This window comes from Ictalurus punctatus, chromosome 3 (assembly GCF_001660625.3).
Source record: "Ictalurus punctatus breed USDA103 chromosome 3, Coco_2.0, whole genome shotgun sequence".
In the NCBI taxonomy this organism is placed as follows: Eukaryota; Metazoa; Chordata; class Actinopteri; order Siluriformes; family Ictaluridae; genus Ictalurus; species Ictalurus punctatus.
Window position 1 is genome coordinate 13,219,224 of NC_030418.2, and position 21,198 is coordinate 13,240,421.

Consider the following 21,198-nt stretch of genomic DNA (forward strand, 5'->3'; position numbering starts at 1 on the left):
TTGTTTGATTGTACAGTACATTAATTGCATTTTCAATCAATTTTCCAATCATTATTGTATGCCAAATAAGTAACAATAAGCATTGTGTGGCCATTTGATTGAAAACAAAAGTGTTCTCTAACTTGTTTTGCAAAGTACTGTACATTAGCAGGAGTATTACCAAAATAAGTGCAAAGTAACTTAGAAAGTAAGCCAATTAGTTGCCCTAAACTTAGTGCAAATGTTTTTTTCAGAAGATGAAACTTAACACAAGAATATAATTTTTCCACATACTACCAAAAATGACATGCTTGGTTGGGAAATTCAGTCAAGAAATCAATCAGACATGCCAAAACATTAGTTTCTTTTTTCACTGTGAGGGATCAGTGGGGGTTGGTGTTGGTGAAGAAAAGCCGAGGGAGCGTGCAAGGCCAAGAAAGCAGCAAACATGGCGGCTCTCAGGTTTCCCCACCACCATTCATATCTCCCTCTAGGGTCATTATTCAGCCTGTTTGCTAATTCAGCTTTTCCTTTAAAACCAAAGTGGAAAGAAAAAAAAAAACTCCACCTCAGCCTCAATATATTGGTGCGACATCATATTAGAACATATCCGCTGCATGTGACTGATGGTTATTACTCTGGAGGTCATTTCAGTGTTTATGCTATAGGACAATATCTTTAAGCAGCTCGTATTTTACATGTGACAAAACATCAGTCTGGCTCTTTTCACTAGATTCATTGTCGACAAAAACATTTAAAGTAAATAAGCGGAGGCCCTCTGCACCTCTGCCCTGCTGAGAGCCTCTCCATATTGCCCATCTCTCTCTATTATTCCTGTAGCTAGCTCATTGCTTTTATACACTTCTATGAAGAGCTGTAAAGTTAAGCGTCTTCTACATCAAATGTACACAAACTTCACTTTATTAGACCACAAGCCATAATTTAAACACCCAACACTAAATGGGAAAATAAGCCAAGAGGGAGCGGAAAAAGTCACGTTGCTCAGGCCCATCCAGGAAGCATTTAAAATGTCACTAATTGTGACCAAAGATATCCTTAACAGCATCAATGCATCATTTGAGCTCGGACAGTTTGGCTTAATGCAGGCCTAATGCAGTGAGCGGGAGCTTGTTTTTATTACTGCGCCGCTGACTGTTTGTGCAATTTCTCGATTTCCTAAAGCCCATGATGACAGGCCCACTCATTGAGCCGAGCCCCAGCAGATGTCCAAACACTGGCTAATGTAACCCAGCAGGGCCAGCGCACTCGGAGTGGCAAGCGGTTGGGGGGGGGGGGGGGGGGGGGGGGCTGGGGGGAGCAGTGGCCAAAGCAGTGTAACTCAAATGGAATGGCCTATGAGTTCACACATCTCTGGAAATAGGGAGTTTAATGTAATGGAGAGGTTTAGCAGCTATAAACAGAGCAGGCCATCTTTGGCCCACTATAACCCTGAGAGGACTCTCTCATGTGTCTCACCCTGTAGGAGCTGTTGTGATGAATCATTTGACCTCTCACTGTGGTCATTATAGTGAGATGAGAATGTACAGGGTGGAGTGTAATCATGATTTGAGCTCCAAACTTTGGACTGGTGTGGACATAATATAGACACTAAACTATTTAACTGCTCTCTGCAAGAAAAAAAAAAAATCACTTTATGGCTTAGAATTTAATTCTGTATTAACATTATGACTGCATAAAAATGACATAATTTGCAGTTCTAACACTGAGTGCACATTTAAGTGTCAGAAAAGAAATGAGTCAAAACTCCTTTTTGCTCATGTTGAGACTAAGGTGACCTTACTCACAGTTTATTTTTAATCCTGACTGCCTGCTAATGTATAGAGCTCTTATGAGTTCAATAAAACAGGATCATCTGTCTAAAAGCAAGTTGGCGCAGAAAAAAAAATCAATGTGATATTGTATACTGTGGTGTCATGGAGCCTCTGAGAGTCATTTGTGAAGCATCTAACTGCTCTCGCTCTCTCTCTCTCTCTCTCTCTCTCTCTCTCTCTCTCTCTCTCTCCCTCTCTCTCTCCCTCTCTCTCTCTCTCTCTCTCTCTCTCTCTCATAGACTGCCTATACATTTAAATGTATCATCACTGAGGTATTCTGGTATAAATAATAGCACCTAATGCAAAACAATGGGAATTCCCACTAGTCTGATGAAGTTCTACAAGTATATGTAACTTTATCTTCAGCCTTGATGTCTTTATGTCCATGGTAAAGTGCTTACAGACCATTGTGATTACACTGCTTTTTGAAGGTCAAGTTTATGTTTTGGTGTAAAGTTCATTCCATATTAACAGTATTTAAGTAATCAGAGACCTTTTGCTTGCTGAGATATCATTTTGGTAAACCAAGTCTTCCTTATACATATTTACTAAATTGTAAATATCCTGATTGTAAAATAGATTATTTTAATAATACATTTTTGGGTCAGAATTAAACACAAGGCTATTCATTATTCATGCATCTAAGGTATCTGTCATTCATTTATAAAGGAAGATGTAATTTAATAAGAATGTCAGATTTTAATTATATGATTGCACATGATTTACGTTTTTCATCTCCTTTTGGGGTTTTGGCAAATGTATGTAAATGATTCCATTTATTTGGACATCTCAGAATGGGAACCATATCTTGATGAATAACTGTTTGTTTTTCTGATCATCTATGTTCCATATTTGTTTTACAACTGAGCATTTCAATCTAAACTTTCTGCATGAATATGATGGTCCAGTTGAGCGAACAAAAAACACACCTGAATTAAATATTTGGAAAATTGATTTTGTTTTGTACCACGCGGCCACATCGGAAGAAGTCACCAAAAGCCACTGAAATCAATATGTTTAAATCTGCAAGTCATTTTTGCATCAAATATACAATAAAGCTATTGATGCTTGAACATGGTACCCTGTTTTTCAGAATACAACAAGCAGATATTTAAGCACTATTATTAAATTGTTTATAGTGTTTAAATATTGTTTTAAAATCATTGACTGCTGGCTTTTCCATTCCTGGTTCTGTCTAATCATTTTAGGAGCACAACATTTTCCTAAACCTTTTCCCAATGTTTTAATAAAGTGGTAGTGTGGCTACAACTTTACTCTTCTGAAATCCCTGATGGAAGTTTTAAAACAGTCACAGTGATCACAACAATAAAGATTAACATACAGTGACTCCAGTAAATGTTACATGCAGAGTTTTTGTTGTTTACTCAGTTGTCAAAGATGATTACAAAGGAATAAAAACAAAACAAAGAATGAAGAGATGAAAAATTCAAATGAGACCCAGAGTAGTTTAAAGTAATACAGAATATATAATGTAATCATGAAGTAAAGGTTTGTAGATGCAATGAGTCATATAGGCTTATGACTCACCACAAGACATTTTCTGCTAAATATTTCATCATTTTTTCATTATTTTAAAGGTGCTATTTTTGCACGGATGTCTTACTGCAAGGCCAGTACATCCAGTGATTCATTTTGACTAAACAGATGAAAAGTTCTGCACAATTCTACAGTGATTATCTTTATGTACATCACCAGAAGTGTCATTTGACAAAGAGTTATTATTATACATACATACATTTGTCATACAAGTGTCATTGGGAACTTCAAAGGGAATTGTGTCTTGTGGTTAAATTAGACCACAGTCAAACTTTTTGCCCATGCTTCCATATCCACTGTAAAATATAGTGATGGATCATTGATGCTTTGGGGTTGTTTTGTGGCTGGCATTTCAGGGACTTGTGAAGATTGATGGCATCATGAATTCTGCTAAGTACCAGGACTAAATCCTGGTTGCCTCTGCAAGGAGGATCAGACTTGCCCATAATAGATCATGGTCATTAACTCCAAACACCAAACTCTAAATCAACACACAAATTGTTGTAGGAACAAAAATCAGTGTTTTAATGGCCAACCCTTTGTCTACATTCAAATATTAGTGAAAATGTGTGGTATGAATTGAAGAGGGAAGTCCACATCCACAAGTCTGCAAATATATAGGAGCATAAAATATCCTGCATGAAGGAGCATCTGAAATCCTCTGCAAGTGTTTCCAACTTTGTTAGGCATTACAGGTACAGGCTCAGTGGTGTTATTACCTCCAGGGGAGGCTTCACCATAAATTAACTATGAGGATGATGATACTTTTGAAACTAGTGTATTACAAGACAGTTGTATTACATATTACAACTTTTTTTAAAGGAATATTGTGTTAAAATAAGACTATACGGTGCCCTGTAATATATGGATAATTAAGCGCAAAACTATCATTCATTCACATTCATGCATCTGTTATTCATTTTTTCTTACTTATATGAAGGGTGCCAATAATTCTGGAATTGACTGTAACTAGCTTAAGCTGGATATTTGTAAGGCTTAATAGTCTGTTGACACTAGACTGTATGTTCCAGTGTATGCTGGAAGCTCTAGCAAGGATGAAACTTACTGAAGCCCTGAGGCCATGGTTCTGTACCCCCAACAAGCCATCCGGATCAGGTTCCTCTTCCGTAAGGGGATTCAAGGTGGATTGACTTTTGGATTTGCCAGAAACTGACTTAGTGCGCGCGCGCACACACACACACACACACACACACACACACACACACACACACACACACACACACACACACACACACACACACACACACACACACACACACACACACACACACACACACAGAGCGCCTATTGGATAGTGTCGAGAGAATGAGTGGGGGAAACTGAGGGATGGCAAGTATGAACATACAGGAAACAGTAGAACATCAGAGGAGTCGATAAATGAAAAGGAGGATTTAAAATAAAGTAGAACAATGACAAATCTTTGTTCGAGAAGATGAGGGGGAAAAGGAAAAATGGGGAGAGGGACAGTCAAGATGAGGGAAAAAGGGAGCGCTTGGTGAGGATGGATTGCCATACACGCCGTTGGGAGCACTCTAACAGCCTCTCGCTCTCAGGTGTCCAGTCGATAACAGATGCATTAGTCTGCTGCTCTGTGCCGGTTTTGGGTTTAAACACACATTTTCTTAATACAACATGACCCCATTTCCTCCGCTCATTAATCATGAAACGTGATTAGACTAGCCGCTTCAGTCTCTACTGTCCAGCCGCCTGAAGATCAGGCCCGGAAAGCGCTTTGCCCTTTGATACTGCTGCTCTCTTTAAAATGCAGCTGTTGACTGACATGGAGTGTTCGTTGTGTTTTTTGAACTGGGTTGTGAAACATGATTATTATTAAAACAGTTACTTAGTTCTTGATGGGTTACAGATCTGGAGAAGATCCACAGTCAAAATGATATTTTAACTTAAGCTCACATAAACAGCCGGTACTGCACATTGTTATTCAGACCTCAGAGATATCTACAGAATTATACTAATACAGTTTATAGCTCTTGATGTGGTTGACTTAAATTAGAAGAAGGCTATAGTTTCTGCTTTTGTGGACTATCCTAGTTCCACATTGATTAACTACAATATGTCTACCCACAATTCTAATACAATTTAAATTCCTCACTATTGTAAATATATGCTTGTTACTGAAAGTAAACAGTATGGTGTAAGGACAGGGAATGTTTTAATCATGTGAAACAAAACTGAATAGTAAAAGACAGGATGTGATTAGTCCATCCATCCATCCGTTTTCTGTACTGTTTAACCTACACAGGGTCGCAGGGACCCTGGAGCTTATCCCATTGGCACAAGGCTGGGAATACCCTGGACAATCCGTGTGATTAGCCTTGCCACCAAATTCTCCTTAATAAGCATTAAACAGCTCTCTAAATGCACCTGATTGTTTCAACAACAATGACTTGATAGGGAAAAAAAGGATTAAATTGACATTTGTGTTGATAGCCAACATACATGGATGATATATATTGTATCTATAGCATGGTTATTAGCTAGCTGTATGAGATAGTCTTAAGAAAACTTAAGTGTAAGTGTGATATCACACTTTTAAATGCTTGTTAATTTTAGACCATAAAGTACATGAAGTAATCTAGTTGTTGCATTCTGGTTGTTCTTGTAGGTTTGCTGAGAGAGAGTGTAATGAGTTTGTATTGTAGAACAGGAGCAGAAACAGACTGAAGTGTCTGTGAGTCTCAGTGGGTTTCTGTCTTGTGTGTGAGAATGGAGAGGAAGCAAAGGAAACTGGAGTCTGCGGGCCACCAAGACCTAAAGCCACAGAGGACTGACGTAGATCTGCTCTATGGGCAGTTCATGGATACCCCCAGTGCAACACTCAGACAGTGCCGTTCATGCACTTACTGGGCATAACAGCTCAAACATTCACACATGCTTACACACACAAGCATTTCCTAAACCCATTCACTAGAAAATAGTTTCCCAATAACTATGAGTTTTCAGCAAGTGTTTATAATAGTAGACATGGCAATAATGTGTGCAATGTGTTGTGCAACCTTTTGCCATCTTAGATGATGTTCACAAAGTTACAGTGTCTCACACAGTGTTCATATGGTTACAACTGCTTTTTTTTCTGGTTCCCTCATTTGTGCAGCAGTCTTGGCAAGACAAAAGCCAAAGCTGTGGCTGTACTAATGACTGACAAGATGTTGTGGGTGAAGCTACTTTGTGTATACAGTTACCTTAGGTAATAGCGTGAACAACGAGACACATGGTATTCTAATACACACATACACACAGAGAGATGGTATTTCAGTACAGGGCAGCATGTAGCATTTTCTGTCTATGTGGTTTCCTGTAAAAACCAAGCAGCTGATTCCACCTTTAACCACCACAACGACCCTGATACCAGATACTCCTTGACAATCTCTCTCTCTCTCTCTCTCTCTCACACACACACACACACACACACACACACACACACACACACACACACACACACACACACACACACACACACACACACACACACACACACACACACACACACAGAGCTCTCAGGGTTGCCAAGTTTCAGAAATGACTCAGAGGTTTTACAAAGACTATATTAATATTATCTCATTTAATGGACTTGCGCTTTAAAATGTAGGTTAATTAATAAATATGAATCTAGGCATGTCCTCCCAGAACTATAACATAAACAGCTAGCAAGAAAGAATACTAGTTGTTTAGCTTGCTAATTACAGTAACTGTCCTCAAATTAACATTGATCAAAAATGTAGATGTTCTATCATGTTGCCTGTTACGATCCAATCTCGGGTCACACTGCTAAAAAGGTACTATGTCTTGCAAGCTCAGATAATTTGCATCATCAGAAGGTTTTTATTTGAGTATTCATTATTTGGCATGAAAAAATGAGGCAGGGCCCCAGAGCATGAAAGTGTAGCAGTCGGCAACCTTGCTACCCAAGACTGAATGATGTGGTTAAAAAAAAAACTAAAGAGAAAAATAGATGTTTAAAACATAGGACAAAAACTCTTGTCGAAATTGTAAAGGCCTACATGATCCTTTTCCTAGGTAAATAATTGCACAATGTTGCATTTCACCACAATCTGCATTAGCTAGGCTTTGTGTTATCACATCTCATATTACCAACAAATTATCTTGGCAGTAGAAGCAGCAATAAGGTTAAATGAAAAGCAGTTCTTTTGAAACCCAGATTAAGGGTAATACAAGGCACACATCTTTTATAACACTGAAACCTTGCCATGGTCTTAAGGAAGCATAGGCACTTCTACAAGGGCTCTCCAAATGAACATGATGGCCAAATCAATGAAGCCCCTGAGTATCTATCAATATTTATTCCACATGTATCCTCTTAACCAGCCTGGGCCACTTAAGAATAAGAGGTCCCACCTCATTAACATGGAATCCCTCATCAACTCCTTTGTGCCAGAAAGCTTGTCTGCTATTGGAAACCAGAAAGACCCCACAGGATTATTCTGTTGCCACTTTGCCAGCTGGGGATGGAAGTATATCCAGACAAACACAAAGAGTGGTAGTATTTTTAGCAAGGTAGCAAGTCAATACCTTGACACAACAACATTTCAAAAAGACTTTACTCTGTGACCATTTGCCATGGTAGATACTATAGTTCATCAGTATACAGGTTAATTTAGAGTCTAACATAAAGAGTAATATTCCAATATACACCTGCCCTGCCTGTTCTTTTTGAAATTGCTCACTTTCTCCTGTTTAAACTCTGTCAAGGTGAAATATGGGCTTGCTGGACCTTACTCTATCCCATCTTACTCTTCAGCTATTTCATACAGAGTATACCCTTTACTTTCTCCGTCTCCCCTTGCTCCTCGTTCTTGCTTTCACTCTTTCTCATTCTTTCTCCCTCGTTCTCGTCCTCCTCCCTTGGCGCACACTTGGGAGGGCAGACAAATTCCTGTGGGCTATCGGGTTACCCGTTACCATGGTAACAGGTGGGAAGGCAGCTCCATTAATCATTTAGAGCGCGGCCGAAGTGGAGGTCGGCCTGATTGCAGCGGATAGGGTATCATCCTTGTGCTCCACTGGGGACCTCCTTGATTTGAATTAGAAAAGATTAAGCTTGCATTCCCCTCCCCACACACACACCCACCACCATGGCCCACCATCATCATTGGCCTACTCGTATCATGTGACCATGTTTCATGGAGCCACGCGGATTAAGAGATCGGAGCCAAGCGCTTGTTTTTCAGACACTCACTGAAACATAAGACGTGCACAGGTGTCTAGAGCAAGAAGCCCCAAGCTTGCTGAAAAAAAAGGACAAAGATCATACATAGACCTCCTGGGTACTTTCCCCTCTCTCATCCTCTCTTGCTTTCCTCAGTCACTACCTTTTTGATTTTATCAGATACTTGTTGCTGCACTTTTTCAAGCTGGAAACCATAACTCAGTTTTATTCTCCCACTGACATTTTCTTTTCTTTCAGACCTATGAAATGGTGCATTTGCTGCAAAAGCCTTTTATAACTCAATACAAATACACTTTTTATGAGTGTGTAGGACAAGCAGCTCTGACCAGAGAAGGCTGAGGAAAAATGAGCCTTGATGAGTGTGTGGGCATAGGTAGTATGAGGAAAGCCAGCTCTGTGCTTGGGGGGAAAGGGAGTTGAAACCTGGGTTTGATAGCTAAGGTCAGTCCATTTGGGCGGGTTCAGGCCAGTGAAATGTGACAACCAGTGAAACGGCTGGAAGCGTTAGTCCGTGAGAAGTGGCCCTTGGGCACTCTTGACGGGGCCCTTCGGCCCCTAATGACAGCACCATGAGTTTTGATTTATGAGGCCGTAGTGAGAGGGACGCAAAGAGCCACAAATCACACTGGCTATGAAATAGTGGTGCAGCAGCCTTCACTGTGAGCAGCTCCCAAAGGTGCCTGCCAAATTTACAGGCGACTCCAGCACTTCAAACACTCGCCATAACTTAAACCTAGACGATTTTATTGTTCCGTGGAAGTGAGGGGAAGGGGCACACAAGGGAAAGACAAGGTAGAAAGATAGATGGGCTGCGGAAAAATTAAAACCCCTTTTGTCTCAGACAATTAAAATTCCGATGGTCGCCGGATTGAGGAGTTACGGATTCCTTGCTCGGCACAGCAGGTCCTGGTAATGGAGCTTAAACTAATACTAATATGAAATGAGTCCAAGCTGTTTTATCTTCATGGTTTCAGAGTTTTATCTCTCTCCCTGCAGTCTTATGTGTAGACAGGGGAGTGCGACACCCATGAAGAAGTGGTCCGATGAGATTATTATTGCCGCTCCTCATTAAAGTTAATGATTTTGACATGAACTTGCTTGTCCTTGTTACATGGCATTTGGCTGGTACTTGGACTTGTTAATGTCCAGTGTAATAAGTGTTGCAGTAGCTACAGTCATGGGGGACTAAATAGCTGCTGGCTAGCAGGTCACATTATCAAGCAGACCCAGAGTTCAGATAAACGGTATTCACACAGTTATAAGCAGCAGAATACTGTTGAATGAAGAGAATGATGTACAGAAGACCAAGATGCAGTGAAGCCTGAGGTATATAAAATACAAACAGGTGACAAATTAAAGGAAAAAGTGTTGAGTAAGGTGTTGGGCCACCACAAGCCAACAGAACAGCTTAACCACTCCTTGGCACAAGTTCTACAAGTCTCTGGAACAGTCCTGGAGGGATTAATACCACACTATCAGTTGGTGTTATGATGATGGTGGTGGTGGAGAGTGCTGTCTAACATGAGCTCCAAATTATCCCACAGGTGTTCATCTGAGTTACATCATATTCATGCCTTATTCATGCCTTTGTGCCATACTGATAGAATAAAGGTGATCAGCCAGAATAACTTTTTACTGATTTGCACTGACACTTCACTCTAAGGAGACAAGTGGATCTAAACCATGGCAGAAAAAATGCCTCCATAGCAAATCAGACCCACCATTTTCCCCTTTAATTTGTCATCTGTGTGTATATTTACAGTAGTAAATAACAAGTTGACAACAAGCTGACTACCTATTAATAGTCTAAGCTATCTTTCAGACACTCGAAAAAGGATGGAAAACGGCACAGGTAGGATCATATATGAAGCTTAGCCTAGTGCAGAGTAAATGAGTAGCACATGGTCTGTCTTTGTTATCTACATGAACTGAAACTATCCTGCTCTGATCCCTTTAAGAGTGCCCCAGTTCACTCACTTTGCCTGTCACTCAAGCTAAACATAAGCTGATAAGATAACCTTTACCATCAGACATGGTTTGGTTTGACCCTGATGTTAAAGGTAAAAGTTAGACCATTTGATCATACTTAAAACGTAAGCCATCTCTTTTGTTTATTTCTTGCTTCCAGCACAGATAATGCAAGTGAAGCACCTGTTTTGTGAACTGTTTTATTAGCATGTAAATTAAATTGTGTATAAAGTCTTACAAATAACTTTTTTCATTGCCATAGTTACCATATACCATAGTTAGTCTTGAAGGTCAGAAACTGAAAAAGAGCGGTGTGTATTTATGAACATACACACTGGCTGCATCTATGTACAGGCTCGCACTAGGAAGCGTGCTATAGAAGAATAAACGCTGTGGGGGCAGCTTCTATTTCCTGAACAAGTTGATAAAAGACAGAGTCCAGATGCTGGAGGAGGTAGAGAGAGAAGCGGAGCTCAGAGCCTCACACTGAACTGAGCCACACTGCAGTGAGCACTGAAGGGACATTCCCGCAGTTTGACTTTAATTAAGCACACCAAGCGTGCCTCAGAGGAACAATGAGACATCTGTGTGTATGTAAGTGTGTTTGTAAGTATGAGAGAAGGAGGGAGAGAAACAGATATTAAGCGAGAACGTAAAAAAAAAATTCAGGGAGGAGAAAATTGCAGTAATCAGTTTCTGTGGTATTTAGATTTTGGCCTCACATCAACAGGTGTTCAAGCCCGAAGGGTTGAAACCATATTGTAATTGTAAGGATTTTTATAATTCTTAAAAAATTATTATTATTATTATTATTATCATTATTATTATTATTATTATTATTATTCTGCTCTAAAACTGATCGTACAGACCAAACCGTAAGGCCTAGAGAGCTGAAACTTTGAGGGAAGGTAGTAACCCAGAGTACTACAGCCTCTCAATGTTTCGGCCTGATCGGCTAGATGGTGGCACTATAGTGAGCATATTTATAAAAATGGCCACAAATTTTGAACCATTTGACACAGACTCAAATGTCTTATATCTATGGAATCCTTGGGACCAGACGAATAAAACACATATCACGAATTTCATTTCTGCCTATAAACATTTTCCGCCATCTTGGATATTTTGTAAAAAAAATACAGTGCTCAGCATAAATGAGTACACCCCAAGAGATGTCTCAGAAAATCATCTGTCTCTCTTTACAATTAATACTTTCTATGGGATCCTATGTAATAAAATATTCCAGCAACTCTGGTTCATTGGTTGCAAATGAGATTTGTCAGTACAAAAAAAGTAAATAAAAAATTTTGTAAACAAAGTGATTTAAGACCATGGTGCACAAATGAGTATCCCCCAATGAGGCTTTTAGGAAAGAAACTTTTTAAAATGCTAATTAACTGGAGTTCAACAACAGACAAGTCTAATCAATCACCACACAGATGGCTGCAAGATAATTGACAATTAAGGATAGTAATTAACCCATAAAATCCCCTCCCATACAATGCTGACAATTATAGCACCACACGGAAGAGAAATGTCAAGAAAAGTCTTCAGAAAGAAAGTAATTTCTTTACACAAAAAAGTTCAGGGCTACAAGAAAATTAGTAAAGCATTGCTAATCAGTCAGAGTACAGTAGCGAAAAAGATAAAAAGTTTTAAAAAAAGATGGACTTGTGGCAAGCACTCTGAGACATCTAGACCGTCGACGGAAGCTAACAGTTGAGTTGAGGAAAATCGCCATACAAGTTCACCACAGTTAGCTAAAGCTGTAGAAAGCCAAACTGGGGTGACACAATACGATGTATGCTGCAGAGGAATGGTATGCAAGGGTGCCACTGCTAAAGCCCATGCACAAAAAAAGCACATTTAGCATTTGCCAAGGCTCATATTGATAAAGGTGAAGAATATTGGGACTCCATACTTTGGTCTGATGAGACAAAGGTAAATCTTTTTAGAACTGATGGCATACAAACTGTATGGCGTCGCAAGGGGGAAGAGTACAATGAAAAATGCATGGTACCCACAGTAAAGCATGGTGGTGGAAGTGTTCTTCTGTGGGGTTGGATGAGTGCTGCTCATACTGATTTACCCTCATTTACCCTCGCAAGTCCACATCAAAAGGTCTTAAGTGGGAGCACTTCGGAGTAGTTTGGCCACTTGATGGCGTTATAATATTTAAAAAAACAAAAACAAAACAAAACTTGAAAATGACTGTATAAATGGTGTTTAAATGATTGAATATCATTCAATGTTTCAGATATACGCATATTCTTTGTATCATACATTAGATCTTCTGATTCCAAACAACTTTGCCTTTGGGACCACTGCTGTCATTTAAACTGTTTGTTAAATATTGAGATTGTTTCAGAAACCTAGTTTTGCAAAGTAGCCCTAGGTTTTTTGCTCAGCTTTAATAATCCTATAGCAGGATAATTCTTTGGACTACTTAGATCAATAATTATTAAAAGAAGTTGAGGTTTTATTTACTCTCATAAGGGCACATAAAAAAGATTTGAAGTGAGCATGGCCACTTTTACTTAGATGGCTATAACTCTTGAACAGAATGAGATATTTTCATCAAACTTGGTATACTTATGTATGGGTTCAATCTGAGGACAATTCTTAAAAAAAATACTGATTGTTACCAGTTGGTGGCGCTATAACAGAACAAAATATGCAATTGGGAGTAAATGTGGAACCATTGGTCCAATAGACTTGATAAATAAATCTTGCAAGAATTGTCCTTGTGCAAGGTCCAATCAGCATGTACGAGGACAATTGTGAATCTTGAAAAACATGGCCGCCATTTGTCGAGAAATGTTCAGCAGCTATTAGACAAGCTTAAAGAAGCCTGATATTTCTTAAAATTATCTTGGTTTTCTTTGATTTAGGTGCTTATAGGATTGCACAATATTAAGTAATATCTTTTAACGTTTTTAAGGGCCCTGAACGGCTTGAACCTCGATAATTGCTGCTTGCAGCTCCATTTTCTATTGTACTTGTTTAACCATGTACATCAAAACATGATTCATTATCTATGGTATGTGCATTTGTGTTGACATTATATCATGTTCTACATATGTCAATACACCTTGTGTTGATATGTAAATAGTATGTAATTTTCATAGAAACACTATCAGGTTTTAATAATGCTATGAGCGGTGCTATTTGTGCAAAGACAGATAATCAAGAATCTGGCGTGAGGGCCCAAGGATGCACCCTGAGCTACATCCTCTCTACAATTTATTACGGATATAATATTACAGCATTTCTGCTAAAGTGCTTGTGAGCAGGTACAGCACAAAAATGTATCATTCCTTCACTGATAAAAACAATAGAAACCGGGAGACAGTAAAATAGCATGGGGTGACTCAAAATCATCCCAGATTGATTCCAGAGCTGAATTTTATAGTCATGAAAAGTATACTTGCTCTGCTTCATAATCCTGTAGGGTCTTGTCCGTTCTCCAGATGACCAGCTCCCATAAAGCAGGCATTCACGCAGTACCTTTCACTGCTTAATTCCTTCATGACATTTTCTTTTTTGTGCTTTATGCTCATACTTTGGTTGACATCCAGAGGGATCAATGTTTCTGCATTGACAGAAGATTTTAAAATCCTGCTTTATGTTTCTCCAAGCTTTCTTTTATTACAGGATGGTTTTGTTTTACCCATCAATCTCACAGATGTCACAACAGCTCTGAGCTCTTCAGATTTGTGTCAGTGTGATGCTCCTATAGGGCAGGACCAAGACTAGACACACTGTTTTTCTCTCACTGTCTCTCATATTGTTTTGTGTGCTTCTGGGTGTAAAAGGTGAACGGATCAGATTGTCCAAGGTAATTAAAAAATGTATTAAACTTATTAAATTATTATAATCACCAGTAAATTTTCTAACATACTGTTTCCGCCTTATAATTTTTTTTTTACTTTATTAAAATAGGTGTTTACAATTAAAAATAATGATATGTACATTGCATGGAAACGGTTCCTCTTCATCCTGTCTTCACTGTATCCCTCTTTTTAACAAGCGACTGTTAATTGTGTTGTGTAGCATCTATAAATCGAACCTGACTGAACATCCAGCTACTCTCACCAATCAAGAAGGACTGATCTGACTTAGTGTTTAGCAAAAAAATGTTGATATTGACGCTTCAACAAAGTCAGCTTTCTCCAGATCACCCGACAGTCAGCGGGGAAGCCCGCTTCAGTTGTAACCGCCAAAAGAGAAGCTTGTGTGTCGTTTCCTGTTCCTCTGTTGTCTGCCTAACCTTGTCTGTGATCTCCTTATGACTCTCGTTTTCCCACCCGCTTGCAGTCGTCCGCATCTTCCTGTGCCCAGATACATACAGAGTCATCCAGGGTGCTCATGCCCTTTGGCTAAGCCGTTGTTTTAAGAGCTGGAAAGGAACCAGGCTCTTCTCCACTCCACCCATATTTTAAAAGAAGGGCAAGAAAGACAGGTTTTTGAAAATATGTTGTGGAGGCCTAATTGTTATTCTCACTCTGTCCTGTCTGATTATCTCTGAGAACTGTGCAGGGCCATTCTTTGTGTGCATATACAGTCATTAAAAAAATCAATTATGAATAGTCAACAAATTAGATAGTCATAAATGCAGCACAAAGAGGATGCATATCTAAAAGGTGGATAATGTCTGAGGGCCTTGTCACATCAAATTAGCATTGACCCTACCTTTTAGATCTGCACATTAACACTTTCTTTATTGAAGTGTTCCTTTCCAGCTCAAAGTAGCTCAAAATGATTCAATTATAACCCAGACTGGATGGGACTAAAAGAGTGGAAATATGCTGAGATACACAAGAAAGACTTTAAGTGCTAATTTTACCTCTCATGAAATATGCAAGGAAGCATTTTGAAACCTTTTTGAAAATTGAGCCAAGCAGTCAATGCAATGTTCCAGTTTCTTCTTAAAAATCTTAAAAAAACAGAATTCATACAAAAAGAAAATAATAATTCAACTTACAAATCCAAGCTGACTTTCTGTTATCTGTGCGTTAATGATCCTGCAAAACAGGACCAATGAAGAAATGACACACTGGATGGTACAAATGTCCACAAGTGTAGTTAAACACTTCCCAAAGTGTTCATAGAATTGACAAATCTTCCAAGCTCCAATGTTCTGCTGGCTTTTCTGCTCTGTGGGGGAATATAGAGTTTAAGAGCCTTTTGATATCAGCAACCCGAGGAGAGCATGCATTCCAGGGGAAAGAGACATCTAATTGCAGTACTTTCATAGTGTGAAGAGGCTGGTAAATGTGACTTGGTACAGTGACACCTTTGGAGGAACAGTTAGAGGAGACTGGGGCCCCTAATTTATGTCAGCACTATCGCAGGCTTTGAATTTATTGATGGTAATGCAATACAGGGAGATCTGCTTAAAAAGCCCCAAGGCCTCCTATTATGCAGCTTGTCCATCTTTCACACTAACCCTTACTGTAACATTAGAATTTCAGCTGACATAAAGGACATATGGTCACCAAAACAAAGCATTAGAAGAACACTTCCACTTACAAACACAACTTCGATTAATCTTCCAACTTCTTCCATGTTAATAGAATTGCAAGTACATTTATGTTAGTATGCTTGTGCTAGCTTATTATGTTCCTGCTAGACTGAAAGAAAAAAGAGGCCACTGGTGGAAAAGTGCATATGAATTCAATGTGTGCATTTGGATTTATCATTCGTACTCAACGCGGGGGCAGATTTTAGACTGAAATTGGAGAGGAAGAACAATATGAAGTGCTGGCAGTCTGTGATGGAGGGGTCAGTCATGAAACATCAAAGTAGCACTTCTAGTACTTGATGTGTTTTTATGTGCTGCCTGCACTCTGTCTGCGTGGTTTTAGTTTCTCAAGAATGACTGGTTAATAAAAAGACATGTTAAGACGTAATCACACATCCTATCTTAGGCAGGGCCGCACTGACCTTCCACTGATACATAAGTACGCACTCATTAACGGTTGCCCCACAGGAATGTAGCCCTCACTAATTTTGCCCTTGTGTTTAACTGCGGAGAAGGCTGAGGAACATCTTGGGTTTAGTGGTCATTAGTGTGCCTAGTTTCTAGTGGAACCCATTTGTTTGGCTATTTTGTAGGCATTTATGTGTCAAGTTCTTCATTTGACTTCCTCTCATGAAAATGGCAGCAAGCATACCTTTAAATAATAATATCCATTTACTTATGTATTTTATTTCTAATACCTTCATATACTGAAGGTAATAACATTTTTAATGCTTGAAATATTCATGTTTAATATTAATAATATGCTCGGATAGTAACTGTCACTAATGGTGCCAATTCATTTGCTTGAGTTAGAGCTCAGACTAGGCCAGTGTGCTCTATTTGTTTCCAAAGACACCTTTTTCCTCTTCAGATCTGCCAGCAGACTTGGAACAGCTGCACAGCCACTTGTCTGGGCTGAGTTACCATAAGATGCCTGGCGCTTGGCTTTTATTGATATTTTATTACTGTAGTTGATGTAAATATGGCCGTAGAAGCATGTCCCTTCTCAGCATGGGCTGTAGCTGGCCGGCAGACCCAGGCTTGACCTCTGTTCTGTGCTCCTTCAGTTGAACCTCTTGCGCTGAACTGCTGGAAGCCCAAAGTGCTCTATACAATAATAAATATCCAAACACTCTCTCTCTCCATTCCTATAGAGGTTGCTCATTGATATTGGGTCACCAAAGTCATAAATAATTCACCATCAGGCCTCTTGCTCACTTGGAGGACAGTACTACCTTCTTTGCTAAGGGAGTTTAGAGATTGCTCACTATTTACAGTGCTTTTATTGCTAGTAACACAATCTACTTCATCAAACATGTCCACTGTGCCCTGACAGACTAGTTCGGTCAAACAGATGTGGAACGTTCCATTGGGGGGGAATGCTAACAGTTGCTGTTACTTGTCATTTGTTGTAGCTATTTTCCTAATATATAATATAGGTTGAAGCCTCTTTTAATTAATTCCAGAAGAATTTTCAGGCTAAGTTGTCATTATGTGTACTTTAGTAATGTAAGGTTAAGCCCTTGTTTCAGCTACAGTGCTGATTATGGATAATGTTTAACCCCATGCTGCTGCTTAGTGTCTGCTTGGCCAGCTGCAGCACGTGCTGAGGCACAAATTTAGATTGGGGTGCCCTCTTGGAGCCTCCTGGCCTTTTATCTGCTCTGACCTATGGGTGTAAAGTCCTCTTTAATGCCTGAGTGCTAAGGCAAGCTCCACTGTCCTCACTACTGTTCCTGCTGCCCCCCACACACTGATACACACATGCACACCATGCCAGATGTAGTTTTTCCTGTAGAGATCCGTCTACTCTGGAGATGGTCCTTTTATGTAAACTGATTCTTTGCTTTCCATATGACAGGGACTTAATCAGATAACATGACCCTGCAAGAACATTCTGCTGTGAAATCATTCACTTCATTATCCTGAAGTACATATACTGTACATATACATTTAAACAACTGTGGGAATTAAAATAGGACAGAATGTACTGTTAAATTTCACAAATGTTTCACAAAAATGTCAATTAACTGGTTCTAAATATTTATTTAAATATCTAAATGTTTCCAGTGTTTGCCTGTAGGTCTGTATTTTTCTGTTCTTAGGTGATGGTATAAATAAGAGTTAATTTTTTTTTTTATTTTTTATGTTTTCTTACATATTGCGATTTTCTAACAATTATCAACCAATTTTACTTAAGGAACTACAGGTATGCTATGAACCATTTGACTAATGTATTTTTAAAATGCATATAAAAATAAAAGTTAAATTTAAATCTAAGAAGCCAATGTTGGACAAATTCTTCAAATGCATGTCTGTTATGCACACAATATACATAATGTAATTGCATGCTGGTGAAATATGTATAAAAGCTGGATAGGAATTATAATCTACAATATATTTACAGTTTACTTAAAATAGAATATACTCAACCTATGCCCAAAAAGAATATATAAAATAAATTCTTGTAATTCTAGCCAACGGACAGTGAATAGATTTTAAGCATAGTTTGGCCACCCAGTAACAAACAGTTTTATTTTATTTACATTAGAGCAGATATATTAATTATAACATGAATATAAGGTAGAAAAGTGAGGGTGGCCTGGGCCTGGGATATAAATGTAATTTGTAAGCAATTCGCAATAATCCTTCTCTCTCTCTCTCTCTCTCTCTCTCTCTCTCTCTCTCTCTCTCTCTCTCTCTCTCTCTCTCTCTCTCTCTCTCTCTCTCTCTCTCTCTGTGAAGATTCCCTACTCTCAGACTCTCTGTGCATGCATTATTGCACATGAGCACCATATACACATACTAATGTCCTGTTTCTCAAACACAGCTTACTGATTTAAGCTTCATCATCATATATGTAAAAATGCTAATCATGAAATATTTGTGGATCAACTACTTGTACACAATTTTGTTGACAAATGAGTCCATTTGGGGATAGAAATGGCCATTTTCTACAACTACTTTGATATTCTCAATCTATACTGATGTCAGTCTACTGTATTTTGATTTCTATATTGATCTAAAACAATGACATATTATGCATATTATGCATGATTCAAATGACACATGGTGAATAAACAAATCATGTACACTTGTCGGACGGTTCTGAAAAGTAATTGAATAAAATACACACTGAAAGATAGCTAGGTCACACTAGACTATTGTAATCTGTGGCTACTTGCAAAATCATAACAATACATAAATTAATAGAGCATCCAAAATGGCAATTCATTAATGTGTACTTAAAAGCCCACATGCCTGAAATATTCTCACCAGCTGCTTCACCATTCTGTTTTGTCTCCACTGTGTGGCAGACCGACCATCAAACCTGTCTTACTTTCTGCCACTTTAGTGTTGATGGAAACTAATGCTGACCAAAAGAACTGTGAAACAAGAACAAACTTTGGAGGTAAGTAATGCGAACATGTGTTTCTGCTCTTATAAACCTGTTATGTTCAATCTGAAAAAAGGCTTGAATGGTGAAATGGCCTCTAGTCACTTCACTCATAGTTAAAGTGGAGTGTGAACAGCCACTTTTAGGGCCTATTAAATCAATTGTCCTAACTAAAGAAAGAAAAAAATAATAAATTAGTACAATTATTAATTAATCATATTAATGTTTCTTATAGAGTTAGCCATCAATATAGAATTAATGTTTAATTAATTAATAGAATTAATAGAACTTTTAGACACTTTAGATAGACTCAATTTTCTGTTGGTTTAAACTGATTTAGGATAGGGATGACAAGTTATCTTGTTATTACCATGTGTGATACCAAATTAAATTAAACAGCAGTGAATTATTCATTGTACTAACAATTTTTTCTCCAACAAATGATAATAATTCATATGCATGAACATGACAGAATTTAAACAGAATTATCTAATAAGAACCTATATGTATATTCATGTCCATGCCCAAAATGGTAAACACTTTCCTAACTCTTTATCATATGGGGTTTCATATCACCATGTTACAATTATGACCATATTACAGTAAAGTAATTAATAAATAATATTATTGACCATGTTATAATAATCAGTATTCTATCAAAAGGAGGAAAATAGCATTATTAATGCAGTTCATTGCTGGTCTGCTTATGTTTTCCTTGCAGCTTTATTTACCTTTAAATATATAAATTACCTTTAAATTACCTTTAAAAATAATAATACATAAATTAAATGAAAATTATATATATATATATATATATATATATATATATATATATATATATATATATATATATATATATATATATATATATATATATATAATTTTTATTTAATTTATGTATTATTATTTTTCAATGTAGATAGTTCATAATAATGTTAACTCACTGCCGGTAATGATATTATCTCAAAGCATAGTATAGAGTATAAAGGACTTCTATGAGCCAGGATACTCCATGTAAATTCATACATCCGAATTGTAATTAGACAATGGTATACATGTCGACAGTGTGCTGTTGTGTCTTCTGTACAGTTCTCATGGACTGACTGTTTCTGTGACCTTTTACTGGGCTTGTGACTCCACATGAACTTCCTGTTTCAAGTGACGCTACCAACTGCTAAAGTTTATACAACATACTTGGATACTTATTTAAGTGATAGCACTTTGCTGAAAACTTTAGATCACTGTCAAAAAAATAAATCATACAAATTTAGCAATAAATCTCAAAAGCTAAATGTAAGCTTTTAAGAGAAATATAAACAGCTACCTGAGAATGTATACGTAGTTTGAGATTAGGGTCTAGTTCAGCTGCCTGACAAGTACACAGCACATAGGCACAGAAGTGGGGTCTATTCAAACGCAGTACTCCTGACTGAGCTTCACTGATAACATCTTATCTTCTGAATCTGTATTCATTAGACTTAATAAAATCTTGTTTATTAACATCCTCTTCATCAAGCTCCACAACACAGCGTTTGTAGAAGATCAAGTTAAAGATGTATTTAAAAAGTGTCTGGGCAGTCTGCTAAGAACCTGGTGATTTATTTATTTATTTATTTTAATTTATTGCAGTGGTCTTCTATATAATAATAACTTCATTCACAATGTAAAGGCAGTTCCTCTATATTGGTAGGACAAAAACGAGGACCTAATTTTA

The 21,198-nt window shown here is 38.1% G+C and overlaps 1 protein-coding gene across 1 annotated transcript in view; it reads left to right on the plus strand.

Moving 5' to 3' along the window:
- srbd1 (S1 RNA binding domain 1) overlaps window positions 1-21,198 on the plus strand; it is a 147,679-nt gene that overhangs the window by 119,356 nt on the left and 7,125 nt on the right. Inside the window, exon 21 of the transcript XR_008396273.1 lies at window positions 19,443-19,499. The gene's annotated coding sequence lies outside the window, so the exon portion shown is untranslated. The remainder of the gene's footprint in view (window positions 1-19,442; window positions 19,500-21,198) is intronic.